General features: G+C 36.6%; 1 protein-coding gene and 1 long non-coding RNA gene across 6 annotated transcripts in view; both read right to left on the reverse strand.

Moving 5' to 3' along the window:
• Positions 1-16859, reverse strand: part of MACROD2 (mono-ADP ribosylhydrolase 2) — a 1929479-nt gene that overhangs the window by 959985 nt on the left and 952635 nt on the right. The gene's annotated exons all lie outside the window — the stretch shown is intronic.
• Positions 639-16859, reverse strand: part of LOC112673571 (uncharacterized) — a 57869-nt gene continuing 41648 nt past the window's right edge. The window contains exons 6-7 of one of the 2 annotated variants that reach the window (XR_003144899.3): positions 9420-9644; positions 639-1065 (exon numbers count right to left, since the gene is read on the reverse strand). This is a non-coding gene — a long non-coding RNA (uncharacterized LOC112673571). Of the gene's footprint in view, positions 1066-9419; positions 9645-15453; positions 16384-16859 lie in introns of those variants that run through there. The other variant, XR_003144898.3, reaches the window with a different exon arrangement.

Raw genomic sequence — 16859 nt, forward strand, 5'->3', positions numbered from 1 at the left:
AACCTTAAGAGGAACATACACAAAAAATGCAAGATTTGGAAATGGAGATAAAGCTATACTACTATGTGGGAGAAGTCGACATTAGAGAGATGTGAATTCTCTTTAATATAGGAATCTAATTCAATTCCAACAGGATTTTTGGGGGGATGGAGAGACTTGACAGAGAGGTTCTAAGTTTTTTTTGTTTTTTTTTTTTTTGTTTTTTTTGGGAAAATCAGATCATTAAGTCAGTTGATACTGTTACAGAAAAATCAAACATACCAACGGATCAATATGTGAATCTCTTGATAAAGGGAAAGAGGAAGAGAGAGAGAGGAAAAAAAAATATATATATATATAATTAACTAATAATCTGAGGAAAAAATAAAAATGTTCTCCTTCATAAAGCACACCAAGATAATTTTCAGAGAGACCAAAGATACAAATGCAAACAATTAAACCATGCTACAGATAATAGAAACCATAAAAAACTGATTGCAATAAAACATATCATTTCTATAGGCCAAAGGGGAAAGGGAACATAAATAAAATAAACAGAAAAATGAGAATAAAATGTTTGTAACACATATGAGTATTAACTAATATCTTTATTAATTTCAGTACTAAATAAATGAATCATAAATACATAAGTAAATATAAATATGAATTAGAATGGGCAATTCTTTTGAGAAGATATATAAATGTCAGATAATCCTTGATGAGGTGTTCTACTTCAGAAATTGTCAAATAAATTAAAATTAAAATCATCACATGATGTCAACTTTCACCTACCAAATTGACATCAACTTTAATTTAATTTATTTTTTTTAAGATTTTATTTATTTATTCACAAGAGACACAGAGAGAGGAGCAGAGGCCTAGGCAGAGGGAAAAGCAGGCTCCCTGTGGGGAGCCTGATGTGGGACTTGATCCCAGGACCACCACAATCTGAGCTTCTGAAGGCAGACGCTGAACCATTGAGCCACCCAGGTGCCCTGAATTTTATTTTTTTTAAGTGACAATATTCAGCAGTGGCAAGGGTTGGAAAATGGGCTGCTTGGATCCTCCTGATATGAGCGTGACAGCCTATCAAAAGACAAAAACAAATGCTAGAATTTGCTGATTTTGACCAAAAGAAAAGTTTTACAATTTATACCTATTTAAGAGTACTTTTCTGCCTTGTTAATAAATCTCCTGTAAATCTGGTATTTTATAATTTACCCCCCCCCCCCAACATACACACATCAGTTAGAGACTGAGTCCCTCCTCGGAGCCTGGCATAAACTGAGGAGGAGGAAAGGAAAGTAGTGTGAGTAGAATCCTAAAGTGTTCCAGAAAGTCATACAGCTAATTTTGCAGTTTATACCTACAGGAACACAGTGTGGGGAATGATTTGCCTCACCTGGTAACATCTCAGAAACCTCATTACTAAAGATGATGCCACTCACATTCTTACAGAGCTCTTATGGAAAGTATATAAAATTACAACCATCAAATTCGGTAGCAGAGCTTTATACTCCTTCTGCAAAATGTAATAATGTCTTCTTAATTCCCTAGGCTGGCAAGGCTCATACAGCATCATTTATTTAAGGATATCTACATTTTCAAACACTGTTGGGTGAAAACCAGTCCCATCAATCACTGTGACAGGCTACGTTCCTCTTGAGTTTATCTTTCTGTACGTTTTGTGCCAGATTTAGTTTGCAAACCACCAAACGGGGAAACATGAGTCTTGTTTAATCTTCACAAATATAAAATGATGTTGTTAGACTATCATTTGCCATTTGAACTCTCATTCATTAATGAAACATTGGTTAAACAACAGCCTATCCACCTTTTAACTACAATACTCCCTTGTATCTGGTGAACCCTTAATGGATGACCTGTTTAAAAACACAGGGGATATTTTATTCATAGTACAATTTGTGTGAAACTTGTCACTGTAGAGGATCCTTTCTTAATGCAAACAGGCTTGTTTATTTTAATTTCCATTAGGGTCTGGGAAGACAAAAATGATGAATGATGATTCTGAAGCAACAGATTTCACAAGTCAGAGAGTTACTGTGGATGCATTTTGCTTATCTCAAGTTATTTTATCAGAAGCACAAACCACTGTCGCTCCCGTGATACATGAAGACCACCTCATTTCAGTTCATGTACTAGAATCATTTCCAAGGTTACCTCAAGTGTATGAAGAGAAAGAGCAAATACCAGGTAGACAAAATGAACAAAGTATATACCAGGCATAAAGCAAAAGAGGAGTTGCTGGACAGTGGACTCTAAAATCACCCTTTTCCCCAGTTTTCCTTCCTCTCCAAACCATGCAACCTAGCCTGCCTGAAGGAATAGAGAATTCTGTTTTAGTTTTTGAGGAAGCACCCAACTATTTTTTTCTACAGTAGCTACAAAAGGGATACTTGAAAAATGCATGCTTCCAGTTGGGGAGAAAGTCAAAATTCAATAGTTTTCCAGTAACTGTGGGAGCTCTGCCAGTTCAGGCTAACATATAGGTGTGAACGTCTTGGAGACCTCTTGGATCCAATAACCTGATTCTCTGAATCCTGGTCGGTTAGGCCAGTTTGTCTGCAGGTTGATCTCTATCTGCCCACAACCTGCCCCAGGACTCCCTGGGGTTCAGGGCTCAAGAATTCCCTGTCAAAATGGCTTCAAATCTACTTTCAGGGCCTTCACAGACATCATCCACCAGTCCTTCCTCCAAGGACAGTCCTTGCTTCAGTGTGTACATGTCTAGGTGACAGGAGTGGCTTTGGCCTGCCCTTTGATAGAGATGTAAACATAGCTTTGGTGTGTGGCCTCAAGTGTGCATACACAGACTTGGAGGCCCTTATACTGTGGGAAAGAGCTGGGCATAGGAAGAGAAGATGGTAAGCTGAGAAATGAGGGCCAGTTCTCCCTGGGCCACCATATCCCAACAAGCAACTCTAAGTAAGGAGCCTGAGAACTCTTTTTTCTTTTTTAAGATTTTATTTATTTATTCACAGACACACACACATACACACACACACACACACACACACACACACACATTGGCAGAGGGAGAAGCAGGCTCCATGCAGGGAGCCTGATGTGGAACTCGAACCTGGGACTCCGGGATCACGACCTGAGCTGAAGGCAGATGCTCAACCACTGAGCCACCCAGGCGTCCCAAACCTGAGAGTTCTAATTTAAACCAGATCTCTACATTTTGAAGTTATAATTGCCAAAGTAGGTAGACAAAATGCAGTTTATTCAATGGTTTGTTAGAATAATTTATCATTTTGAAAACTTTAGATAGAATATGCAGGCCTCCATTTGTGCTCTTCCATTGGAATCCAAAACAATGAGGGGTGGGACTATTTATCTCCACAACAATCAGTTTTTTCACTTACACAAGTAGCACGCTATTTATTTATTTACTTACTTATTTGCTTATTTAAGTTTTTAATTTTAATTCCAGTGTAGCTAACATACAGTATTATATTAGTTTCAAGTGTACAATATAGTGATTCAGTAATTCCATATATCAGGTGGTGCTCATCACAAGTGCCCTCCTTAATCCCCGTCACCTATTTCATCCATCCCCCCATTAGCGTGTTCTCTATAGTTAAGAGTCTGTTTCTTAGTTTATCTCTCTCTCTTTTTTTCCTTTATGTGTTTCTTAGATTCCACATAAGAGTGAAATCATATGGTATTTGTTTTTCTCTGACTGATTTATTTTCCTTAGTATGCTAACACCATCCATGTTGTTGCAAATGGCAAGATTTCTTTCTTTTTCATGGCTTAATAATACATATAATATATATTATATAATATATAATATAATAAAATATAATATAATAAACATAATATAATATATAATAATATAATATATAATTAATATAATAAGTAATATAATAAATATAACATATATATAATATATAATGTGTACACACACACACACACACACACCCCACATCCTCTTTATCCATTCATCTATCGATGGACACTTGAGCTGCTTCCCTAATTTGGTTATTGTAGATGATGCTGCAATAAACATAGGGGTTAATGTATCCTTTTGGAATAGTGTTTTTGTATTTGGGGAATAAATACCTAGTAGTGCAATTACTGGATCCTAGGGCAGTTTTATTTTTGACTTTTTGAGGAACCTCCATACTGTTTTCCACAGTGGCTAGACCAGCTTGCATTTCCACAAACAATGCATGGGAGTTCCTTTTTCTCATCATTAACACTTCTTGTTTCCTGTGTTTTCTATTTCAGCCATTCTGACAGGGAGGGGTGATATCTCACTGTAGTTTTGATCTGCCTTTCCCTGATGATGAGTGATGCTGAGCATTTTTTTCATGTGTCTATTGGCAATCTGTATCCCACACAACAAAATTTTAAAAAACAGATATTTTCATCACCCCATTTATGTCTGAGTAAATGAAGGCAAAAACAGATTATGTCTTTTTTATATTCTTACACAACTGAGAATTGGTGCAGCTATGATTCACAGTCACCTGACTCCATATCCTATGGTCTTATATTTCCCAAGTGAATGAATTATGGTGACTGTTTTCCAGAGTGAGGACAGAGCCTCAAGTCAAAAACACCGAAATCAAATCTGACAGGAATCAGAAACTGAAAAAGGATAGAGTTAAAGCTATGGAAATCAGCATTTAAGGGGAGAAGTAAAAATACAGAAAGAAAAAGAGATGGACAGATCTACAATAAAATGGAATAATAGGTGAAAATATTTCCTTCTCCTGTGAAACATTTTTTAACCCAATTAAAAACATAAAAATAGTGGAAAGGTCTTTTTTTTCCTGAATCTTTCTAGGCTCTCCCCACCCCAACCCCCACTGTCTCCACATTTCTTAATCTGCCAACATAAATCATTGTGCAAAGCAAATCATTAGGGTTGCCAGGTGTTCAATTTTGAATCAGACAGTCTGGTATTTGAATTTTCTGCCGAGGAAACAAATAGAGAAAATACCAGTGATTTTTAATTAAGTTTTGTTATTATCATGTAAAGATGGGCTTGCAGAGAACATTTTCACTAGCTCTCCAGGCTGCACTTTACTTTGGGCCTGCTTTCCACTTAGATATTAGCCCATCTAGGCCATGCTGTCTCCAAACTGAGTGCTAAACCAAGCTGATGAGCTTGGCTCTGAACTCATATTGGCACCTTCCATTTATTGGCCAGGGCCAATGCAACTGTGCTAGATCATTCTGTTTTACTGATATCTCCAAAGCACTGCAGCCACTGGCAGAGTTCCCTGGGTACTTTTTATAAAAAAAAAAATAATAATAAAATAAATACACAAATAAATACTCAGAAGGACATAGAAATAGAGGCAAATGAGCCACTGATTGAGAGTCATATGAATGACTATGTCCATAAGTCTAATCATGGCCATTGAACAGATGAAGGCAGGAAAAAAATTGTTATTCCATCCTTTACAAATAAATTACTTTCTTAAGTAAAATTCTATCTGGGTCCCAATTACATCTGGCTCTGATAACATAGTACTAAATTGGCATGGGAATCTATTATAAGAGAAGAGCTAGAAATCCTTACATTTTGAGGAAATGGTATATACACTATTCGTGAACTAGTGAAAAGCAAAACAGGTTGGATGGATATTAGTAAGGAAAGAATCTTGTCTCCTTAAATAACTTTGTTTTTCTTAAATAACAGTAAATGTTTGTTTTTAGCCACCGATGTCCAAAGGACTTTAATATACAAACTGCATTCAGAAGAAAAAGACGTAGGACGTTTGTTTTCCAGAGCACCAATTAAAGTCTGCCCTGGAAGATTTTCAGGAAATAGTAGTCTACCCCAGTAAAACTTTGGAGTTACAAATCTTTTGCCTACTAGGTAATAGTAAGCACTTAAATTGTGCACTTTTAATCCTGACTTGGCTCTTGTGAGAATTCCATTATAGAGGAACATATACATGTGTAAAAATATCACAATAGATGGCTGCACCAAAGAATTTATTATCCTTATTATCAAAGTTTTCTCTTCTCTGCTTCTTACCAATGAATTACTTTATTCACTGTCTCTGAGTGGGTTAGAGAAGAGGTAGGTTTCAATCCTCTTCAGGGTGGCATTTGACAATATCTGGGCAGTTTTGGTTAGGAGGTGCTACTGGCATGGAGTGGCTAGAGACCACAGATGCTTCTAAACATCATACAATGAACAGAAGAACCCCCTAGACTAAAGAATTATTTGGCCCAAAATGTCCATAGTATGTTGGTTGAAAAACCCTGCTCTATAGATCTCTGGAACAGAGAATTCAACAATTTTGGGTTACTTGAATTATCAGAAATGACAATACAAATCTATTGATAATATAGATCATATAGGTCACCTGAGGGTTGGTGAGGGCATAGGTAAATAAGAGTTTGCTCTCTGCCCTTTTGGCCCATGCTTCAGGATCTGGCCAAGGCCATTTGATGAGGCCACCAGAGCTTCCTCTTTTGAAGCAAAGAGGTGGACACCTATATTATCCTGATAGATAATATAGGCACATTGTACTGGTTTATTCAACACAGTGTTTATTAAGAGCCTACTATGTGCCAGACCCTGCCCAGGGCACTGAGAGTGGTGATAGAAAGCCATATATTCTGCCTTCATGATGTTTACAGTCCAGCTAACCACATGGGAGGGACCCATGCCTTTCATTTCAGGAAGCAATCCGTCTCTGATATGGGTTTACATTTAAATATCCCATAGATCACAAATTGGTACCCAGGAGCAAAATCTAGTTTGCAAGTGTTCAATACATTACATAAAATATCTCACACTTTATTATAAAACAGGCTTTGTGTTAGATGATTTCAGCCAATTGCAGGCTAGTGTATGTGTTCTGAGCACGTTTAAGGTAAGCTAGGCTAAGCTATGACACTTGGTAGGTTGAGTGTATTAAATGCATTTTCCTCTTCTGATATTTTCAACCTATGATAGGTTTATCTGGACATAACCCCATCGTAAGTCAAGGGAGATCTTTATTGCAAAATGATCACGACAATAAGTCTAGTTAATCATCCATCACCATACACAGTTACAGAATTCTTTTTCCTACGATGAGAACTTTTAAGATTTACTCTCTTAGCAAGTAAAAGTTATCTTAACATAGCTCCAGAAATGGAGGGTATACACATATATCCTCCACATATATATGAATATACCTTTTGAAATATCAACCATCCGGAGAAGATTAACTTTTAACATTATGATATAAACATAATTAGTCCTTTCCCAAATACAAATAACATACATATATACACACACACATGTAAACACACTATATATGTGTGTGTATATGTGTGTTTACATGTGTGTGTATATATGTATGTATATACATACACATATACACACACACATATATATATACCCTCCCACACACATATACATATTACATATGAAATCTGAGTCTCACTTCCTCATCAGTTAATTAAGGATAATGGTCACCTCAGAGTTTACACCCATAACCAACATTTCTCTCTCCCATAGGCAAAAAAGTTTAAGCTGCTATTTAATAAAAATTACAAAATTTGATCTCAAATTCTCCAACTGGGAATAATATGGAGGATTTTTCAATGTGAAAATAATATTCCCATTCTGAAAAAATATTTTTCACTTCATGTCATCATATTTATCTTGAAAGCACCAAATGTGTAGTAAACAAAAAAGCCTAACATTAAGGAAGTGACACTCTTGAAAAATTAGGATGTTGTGTTTTCACTCATTCAGGATGAATGCTTATCATTTAGCTAATGGTGAGAAATCTTCTCTAGATGAAGAACACAATTCAAATCTGGATGGTATCCTTCATTAGGGGAAATAAGAACTCCCTACAAATTCTGTTTAGGAGGAAGTTAGTACTTTAGACATGGGACTTGTCTCCCTTAAGGGAAAAGCAATTGCTTGATCTGTGGTTATAGTTTCTCAAGAAAATACCTACACCCTAAATCTGTTAAAACCGGTTCAATATTCTGTTGCCATTCTCATGTCAAATGATGGAAAAAAAAATTTCTGTGTTAGCTATAATCTATAGAAATGCAGAATTTGAGTATAAAATCATGAAGTTAACTTTATATCTTTCATTTGTTTAGGACACAAAACCTCAGTTTTTGAGCACTGAAAATTTGTTTTAAAGTATACTATAAATATAAAATGCAATGCAGACTACAATCGAAAATTTTTCATATACATTTTAAATGTTTTCACCTATGATGTTTAGTATATTTACCACTGCTTGACAAACCTACAAATCGTTCCTAAGTTCATCATCTACTCAAACTAATTAAATGCATGGGTTTATAGGCAGTGCTCAGAATACACTATAGTTTCCTTCTTCTTGTATCCCTTCCTCTTCTTATTTCTTCTTTACCTCTTCCTCTTAATTCCTTCTCCTTCTTGTTAAGATTCATGGCTTTAAAGCCTCTCAATTGTTTTTTTCATCTGAATGGTGGGTATAAAGTAGTAAACTCGAAGAGAAATTTTATGTATTAAATAATTAATAATAATACTTTTTATTTTTTAATTTTTTAAAAGATTTTATTTATTTGAGAGAGAGAGAGAGCACTAGAGAGAGCAGAGAGCACAAGTAGAGAGGAGGGGGAGAGGGGCAGAAGGACAAAAAGAAGCAGAATCCCCACTGAGTACAGAGCCCTACATGAACACAGGGCTCTATCCCAGGACCCTAGCTGTGATCATGACCTGAGCTGAAGGCAGATGTTTAACCGAGCCACCCAGGTGCCCCAATAACACTTTTGAAAATATCTAGAGTATGATGGACCCTCAATAAATCTCTTTTGCTACTAAACACAATTCTTCATAGTTCCTGTTCTTTGGACCCAAACAATGTAGTATAGGAGAGGAAAATTCATTGTATTTCATCAACAATTAAAGCCCCCACCTTTGAGAGCCTCTGAGGTACCAAACATAGTACAAGGCAGTTTACATGCTTCTTTAATCTTTGTGACAATTCTAGGATGTGCTGATAGTAATAAGTAACACTGATCTAAAACTAGTGTAGGTTAAACCAGTTCATCCTCACAATAGTCCTCAAAAGGGGAGTACAACTGTTCCCATTTGACTAGCAAAGAAAATGTGGTCCAGGGAGGTTAGCCCAGGTGCTCCTGTGAAAGTTGTGAGAAGTGATCATTCACTTGTTCCTTCAAGTGATGAACAAGGGGACTGCTAGCCTGTCCCATGCTGCTTTTATGTAAGTAGGGAAAGACAACCTCTTTAGGCAGACACATCCTTAAGCCAGGAGTCATAGCTAGATTACCTCCCCTAACTTCCCTTCATGGAAGGGGGAGGGGGTTTGTGAATGATGGCCCTGAGCGCCCACTTAGTACTCAAAAGTATTTGAATGAATTAATATGTCCAATTAGCAGTTCAGAGGATCTCTTGAGATTCCAGCAAAAAAAATATCTTTACCTACCTTCTTAATACTCTGTGACACTTTCAGTAAATTCAGAGTATAGGTGACAGCACTGGAAACCAACCCTAGCATGAAGTCAGTACACATCCTCCAGGGGCCTGTTAGAAGTGACCAGTTAATTGCTGCTTTCTTGTTATTGTAGAGAACCAAGTTGTCTTGTACTTATCTTTTTAAGAAGATATCACCAGCGTCTGCAGAAATGCTCTGAAATTGTTCTGTGGATGTCTGATTTAGAGATTAAGTGCGGATGAGACTGTCACATGAAATACACGATTGTAAAGACATATTCATAAACTGTATAGTACATTCTCCTTCAAATAGTCTTTCTAAAGTAAAATTCCATAAAATAAGGCCTGACTTTAATGATACAAGATAATAGTCTACCACCATTAAAAACATCAAAAAAATATATATATATATATTGGGAACAATGAAAAGGAAGCCTGGAAATGGAGCTTTTCTGCTGTTAGATCCTAAATACTTCAGACTGTGAATTGATATTTAACATGGAGTTGTATACATTAGTAGGGACCCTGCAATTATAGGTTGATTAGTTAAAATGTTTGTCATGTTTATGCAACACAGAGATAAAAACCAACATTGTATACAGCAACATATGCTTGATAATGGCCTCATAATTACTAAGGCTGCCCATATTCAAGATAATTCTTTAGTGATAAATAAATTAGACACTACAAAAACATTATTGGAATAATTTAGCACGGATCGTGTAATGCAATTGTTATTCCTGATAACTTTGCTTGGTTGCATATATAGCTGCAAATTTGTAAGCTTTTTCTATTTTTTTTCTTTAATTAATGGGCTTTATTTTTTTACAGCAGTTTTGGTAATGCAAAACTGTACAGCCTCTTTTGGAAGCCACTTTAGCAGTTTCTTCCAAAGTGGCTGTGCAATTCTGCATTCCCATTAGCAATGAATGAAAATTTCTGTTGTTCCAGCATTTGGTATTGTCAGAATTTTGGATTTTAGCCATTTAATAGTTATATAGTGGTATCCTGTTGTTTTTTTTTTTAATATTTTATTTATTCATGAGAGACAGAGAGAGAGAGAGAGAGAGAGAGAGAGAGGCAGAGACACAAGCAGAGGGAGAAGCAGGTTCCATGCAGGGAGCCCGACGTGGGACTGGATCCCAGGTCTCCAGAATCACTCCCTGGACCGAAGGTGGTGCTAAACCACTGAGCCACCCGGGCTGCCCCCTCCCCCCTGTTGTTTTAATTTGCAATTCTTTTTTTTTTTTTTTCAATTTGCAATTCCTTAATTACACATGATGTTGAACACTTTTCATATGATTCTTTTCCATCTGTATATCTTCTTTGGTGAAGTGTCTGATCAGATCTTTGCTCACTTTTTAATTGGGTTGTTGTTTCTTATGGTTATAAGACTTCTTTGTATATTTTTGATAGCAGTGAATCTGTCCTAGGTGCCTATAGTCTACTGGAGACATAAAGTTAGGAATGTGATAAACTGTAAATAGGCACAGAATTGTGTACACTCTCAATACCATGATAGAGATAGTAAAGCCTACAACTCAATAAAGTCTAGAAAAGTCCAGTGCCTAGGCCATTTTATTTGTGAGAGGAAGTACTGATATAATGATATTTTATCCCTAGGTATTTGGTCAGACTATAATTCTAAATCTGCCCTGTAATAGTTTTGGGACAATGTGACTGAATTCTGAACAAAGGAATGTGGGTGAGAGGGACATGTATTGGACCTGGACTTGAAAATCTTCCCCCAAATCCTCTACTCAATCTCACCCTCTCTCTCCACATGGTTGAAGACAAATGATTCCAAGACAGAGCTACATGGTGGAAGGAACCAGTCCCCAAGTCACCACTTGGAGTATGGCTGCCCCAGGAGAGCTTCCCAACCCACAAAGAGCTGTAAAGTGAGTGAGAAATAAACTTTTTTACTTTATGGAGCCACTGAGATTTTGGACAAGTTTGTTATCACAGCCAGCAATAATTAACTTGACAGAGATTCAGCTGCATGAGAAATGAGGCAATATCTTAACTGCCAGGCTTCTAAGCTAAGTGACTAAAATGTAAAGACACAAGATAAAAATGGTGAGTTTCCTCTTGACTTTGGTTTTCCTTAAGACATGGGATGCAGGAAACACATATGATCATACTCTGGAGGAATTTTCAAAATGCACATGAATTTTTCAGGTAGATCTTAAAGAAGATTTACACTGGGACATGGCATCCAAATCTCCTCTCAGAGCCTCAAACTATTTATCTATATGTACTTCTTTGCCTTAGATACCCTAAGATGAACATTTTGATAAGTCCTTCCTCAAGATGACCTCTCAGTGAGGAGTTGAGGATTTAAAAGAACACAGTAGTGAATCTCTTCCCCAGATTCCATGAACTGTAATACCCATATGAGATTCTAAAGCAAGGGTCAGCAAACCATAGCCTATGGGTCAAATTCAGTGTGCTGTATGTTTATGGATGGCTCATGAATTAAGAATGGTTTTTATCAATGAACATATGCAATTAGATTATCAATGAACCTAGTTTACTAATAAGGGACAGTAACTTTAAACTACAATTAAACAAAATATCCCAAAATAATGTCCACCCTTCTTATTAGAAAATGACCTTTCTTATTTTATATTTTTAAAAATTGTATTCAATTATTATTGTATTTTGATTTTCATCAATAAAAATTTTGTAGAGATTTGTTTTTTCTATTGCTATATAAGCATCTATACAATGTCCTCCAGTTTGCCTCCTGACCCATAAAGCCTAAAATATTTATTCTCTGGCCCTTCCCAGAAAATGTCTGCTGATTCTGTTCTGGAACACTGAAATGTCTAGAACATTCAAATTAAATTTTTTTTAAGTCTCTGAAAAAGACTTCTTCTGTCTCTCTCTTTTTTTTTTTTTTTTTCCTTTACTAAATTTCCCTCTAAGTGTATCTCTATGTTCTTGAAGACAGAGTATGATCTGGGCTACTGAGGACCAAAAAGGTTTAAAGAAGTTTACCCTTAGGCTTTAGTAAAGGAAAGCTGACTACTGATCAAGAGAGGGAATCTTGGGGCACCTGAATGGCTCAGTTGGTTAAGCATCCAACTCTTGATTTTGACTCAAGTCATGATTTCATGGTTTCATGGTTGTGATATCAAGCCCTGCACTGGGCTTTGTACCTGGCTTGGGCATGGAGACTGCTTAAGATTCTCTCTCTTTCTCTCTCTCTCTCTCCCCCCCTCTGCCCCTCCTCCCACCAAAGGGAGAGAGGGAAGGAGAGAGAGAGAGAGAGAATCTTGACGGAGAGGCATAAATGGTACCGTTTGAACTTTGCTAGACTTTGGTAACTCTGGAAATCCTCATCTATTTTTTTTCTGTCTTTCTCTCTTTGCTTCCCATGTTGGTCAGCTGTGGTATAGTAGAAAAGGGCTTTGAAGTCAGACCAATCCCCTTTTTAACTATTGAAAATTGCTTATCCTTTTAGCATTTCAAGGTTTTTAACTATCTTGTTTTTTTGTTTTGTTTTATTCTGTAAACAGGGGTTGTTTCAATGACTAAATGATATGCTTCTTATAATCCATAATAGAAGCTCATAATTTCATGTCCTTGTAATACCTTAGATCCTAGCAGGAATTAAATGTTTCCTGCCTCCCTTCCTTTCTTCCTTCCCTGTTCCTTTTTTCTATCCATCTATCCATCCAACCATGAGAGTATGCATATGTGTGCATGCATGTGCACACACACATGTGGTACATGTTTGTGTGTATCTATCTGATCAGAGGCAGAAAGGAAAAGAACTGCAGTAATAGTCCCAAGATGCTTCCTGACTTGGAGGAGAGCCAATGCAGTGGGGGATGGATTTTGGCAGCTCAGAAAAGGTAAGGGAAGTTAGCCATTTGAAGCCCAAGCCACTTGCAGTAAGCAAGGACTCAGAAAGTAATCTGCAACGAGATGTGATAGTCCCTTCAATCACCGCCTTCTACCCTTTCCTTCTATCAGTCCTAATGCTACAGGACTCAGTCATGCCAAAGCTTGGGGACTTCATGGCAACTAGACTGAGAGAAAAAAGGCCTAACAGAACAAGAGCTCAGGAAATGTGCATTCCATGAACATTTGTTTATATGTTCAGTGCACCTGTCCTGACAACAGTTAGTATCATCGTTCAGGCTGGCATCAAGAGTTCCAATTCTCAGGACTCTTAATAACCTGTGCTTTTACTTTCATCATTTTTTTCAAGATTGCTACTATACTCTATATATGTCCCTCAGAAAGTATTAGAAAGAGAAACATTTTTCTTAAGACACAGGAAGTGAATTGCCCTCGTTCTCTAGAAACAAGAGAGTGTGACCTTAAACTCTTGTAAGCATAAAAAACGACTTTATCTCTAAGGTTTCTTTAGAAAGATCCGTACCTTGAACTAGGCAGAGAACTCAATGTACTTAGAGTGGAAAAATGAAAAGGCTGAATCAGGATTTGTTTCTGCCAAATAGAATATGGTTCCAAGAGCTCCCATTTTCCAAGCCTTGTGCTTAGAAGTCCTTTATATCTGGTTGATGATCTTGGCTCCCTTCCACTCAGTATCAGCCTATTCAAGGACACCCAAGAAGAGAGCTATATGCTAAAATAGCCATCCTGCTGCTAATGCACACATTTTCATATAACCATTTTATTTTACTTGCTGCTGTACTTCTAACAAGAAGTTTATCAATAGAACAGAACTGGTTTAATGAGGGCTGACCTATTTTACCAACATCAGTTCTTGGATCTTTGTTTTAAAAACTTGAGGATACCTAGAACTAAACAATTATGTCATGCCACCTTTGGCAATCATAACCCACCCTACTTTCTTCCAAACACTGAGGATTAGATTTGTCATTAAATACATTAGCTTTCACCATTAAAGCGCATGGAACATAGGCAAGGAAATCACATTTTACATTATTAATAACTGGGAAAAATTGTCTAATGTGTGCTCTGTCAAAAAAATTGTTAAAAATTGAGCACAGAGAAAGATAATTAACAACTAGATTTTTGAGATAACAACAAATCTTGGTCAGTTGTAAGCATTCACTTTAGGAGTGTAATATACTAACTTATAAAAGTATAATTTGAAGTTTCAGTTTGATAAATTTCTTTAACATTTATGGAATGTTGTGACTCCTCAGTAATGAACTCATAACTAAATTTTTGTTTTCAGGGATGCCTGGGTTGCTCGGTGGTTGGCGTTTGCCTGCGGCTCGGGGCATAATCATGGAGTCCCAGGATCGAGTCGTGCATCGGGCTCCCTGCATGGAGCCTGCTTCTCCCTCTACCTCTCTGCATTTCTCCCTCTTTCTGTGTCTCTCATGAATAAATAAATAAAATCTTTCAAAAGAAAATTTGTTTTCAGTTCCTCTGAAGCAGCCAAACATTGAGTGAAACAAAAATAAATAATAGATACTAAAATTTCAAAAAGAATATAAAAGAAGTCTGCATAATTAAACATTCATATAATAGATTTATAATTTGTAGCATTTGTATTTCTGAAATTATTATAGCTTAAAACTGCACAAAGACTTTTGGGACATCTTTATTCATTCTAAAAAGATTCAAGGAGCACCTCAAAATACCATATGGTACTATATAATGGGACTTAAAAATAGGAGTTGGTGTTTTTCTTGAAGAGAAAAAATTACACACAATTATTACAATAGAGCACAATGAATATTGGATTTGTGTAAAACTAAATGTACTCAAAGTTGTTTATGGACTTTATAAACTTCATATATTTTGTCAAATACATTAAATTATATCTTCTGATAGATCCAGGCTTTAGGGTTGCTAAATCTATAACAGATTGTATACCAGGTACCAAGATAGCTTAGATTTTGGTTGAACATTATTGCAATCATTTACATAAAATGATCCTTCAGGAACAATATGGAATGTATGCATAATTGTCGCACATATACTTAACAGTCGCACACAATTGTTTAATTGCAGGCTTGCCTGTTTAGAGTTTAATTATTATTTTAATGAAGCAGTAAAAAAGAAGCATGCAAACCACAGATTTAATACAAAGCCACAAAAAAAAAAAAATACAAAGCCACTGCCACAATTTTAAGGGTATCCTTTCAATCTGTTATTAACTTTGAGCCCTGGTGATCATTTGCTCTGGCTTCAGGTATTAAAAGCATCTCCAACATATAGTGCACATGATGTTTGTTTTTAATTGCTCCGTATAGTAGATTTCACATGGGGAATATATTGGCAAATATTTTATAGACTATAAAAAAATCTTGATAGTTGGATAAATGCTATTGTGCTGCAATTTCCTTCTTATGCTTATAAAAGCAGAGCTTTAAAGGTAATACTTTGATTTCTTGAGAATTCCTGCAGTACTCTACATTTGAAATGGGAGGGAAATGACACTTATGATAATATTTTAATTTTAATTTTAATTTATGCAGTTATAAAGGTAACTACTATAAACTTTCAGCAGAAGATGCTTCACATCAGACAATGGGAAGGTGGGGAGTAGGAACTAGATGATACTTTATTTGCAAGCAGCATTTAAAAGTATTTGATGTTCACAAGAAAACTGTGAGATTAGGTTATGCCTGCAAAATATCAAAACAACTGGGCAATCTGTTGAGTAGCCAAACTGCACAGTGAAGGTTGTGTGGCTTCAGAAGAGAGGAGTATGGCCAAGCCCTTCAATTTTGCTTGGTTTCTGAGCCACACTGCAGAGGAATGAGTGATTTTGCATCACCTTCTTAAGTCATGTTGCAGATTATTACCATCCATCCCTCTGCTCAGAATGATCGGCTCTTCATTTCAATCACTCAGTTTTACCATGAGGAAAAAACACAAACTGTTTACGTGTGGTGTTCTAAGTTGAGTTCTCTTGAAAGCAGACTAGCACGCAGGGACATTATCAGGAAGGGCTCTTGGGATCTAAGTCTGCAGAAAGAGAGGGGCTGAAGCTGGACCTGGCAAGAAGAACATCAAGAGAAGTCTCAGGAGCTCCAGAAATGGGTTGACCTGTCAGAGCTACCCTGCGTTGAGGTCTAAAGCTCAGGTATTTATACTCCTACCTCAATAAGTCATTAGATGTGGGCTATCCTGGGAAGATGCTAGGACTTTTGAGAAAGATGTTCTCTTTGGCTGAGGCAGTTCAAAAAGGAGACTAACAGCTACAAATTATCTGTCAGCCTAATCCCAGCAGCAGGGAGAGTGAGTCCTTTCTTCCTAAAGGGGGGTGTGAGTTGCTCATCACAGTATGAATCACACCCAACACTCAAGGTTAGACTGGTCTCAAACTGCACTTTTATTTTTTAGTACTATTTTTTAGTTTGTTTACATCTCTTTTCTTTTTAAAAAATTTTAATTCCAGCACAGTTAACATACAATGTTATATTAGTTTCAGGCATGCAATATAACAATTCAACAACTCGATACATCACTC

This window comes from Canis lupus, chromosome 24 (assembly GCF_003254725.2).
Source record: "Canis lupus dingo isolate Sandy chromosome 24, ASM325472v2, whole genome shotgun sequence".
Taxonomy (NCBI): Eukaryota; Metazoa; Chordata; class Mammalia; order Carnivora; family Canidae; genus Canis; species Canis lupus.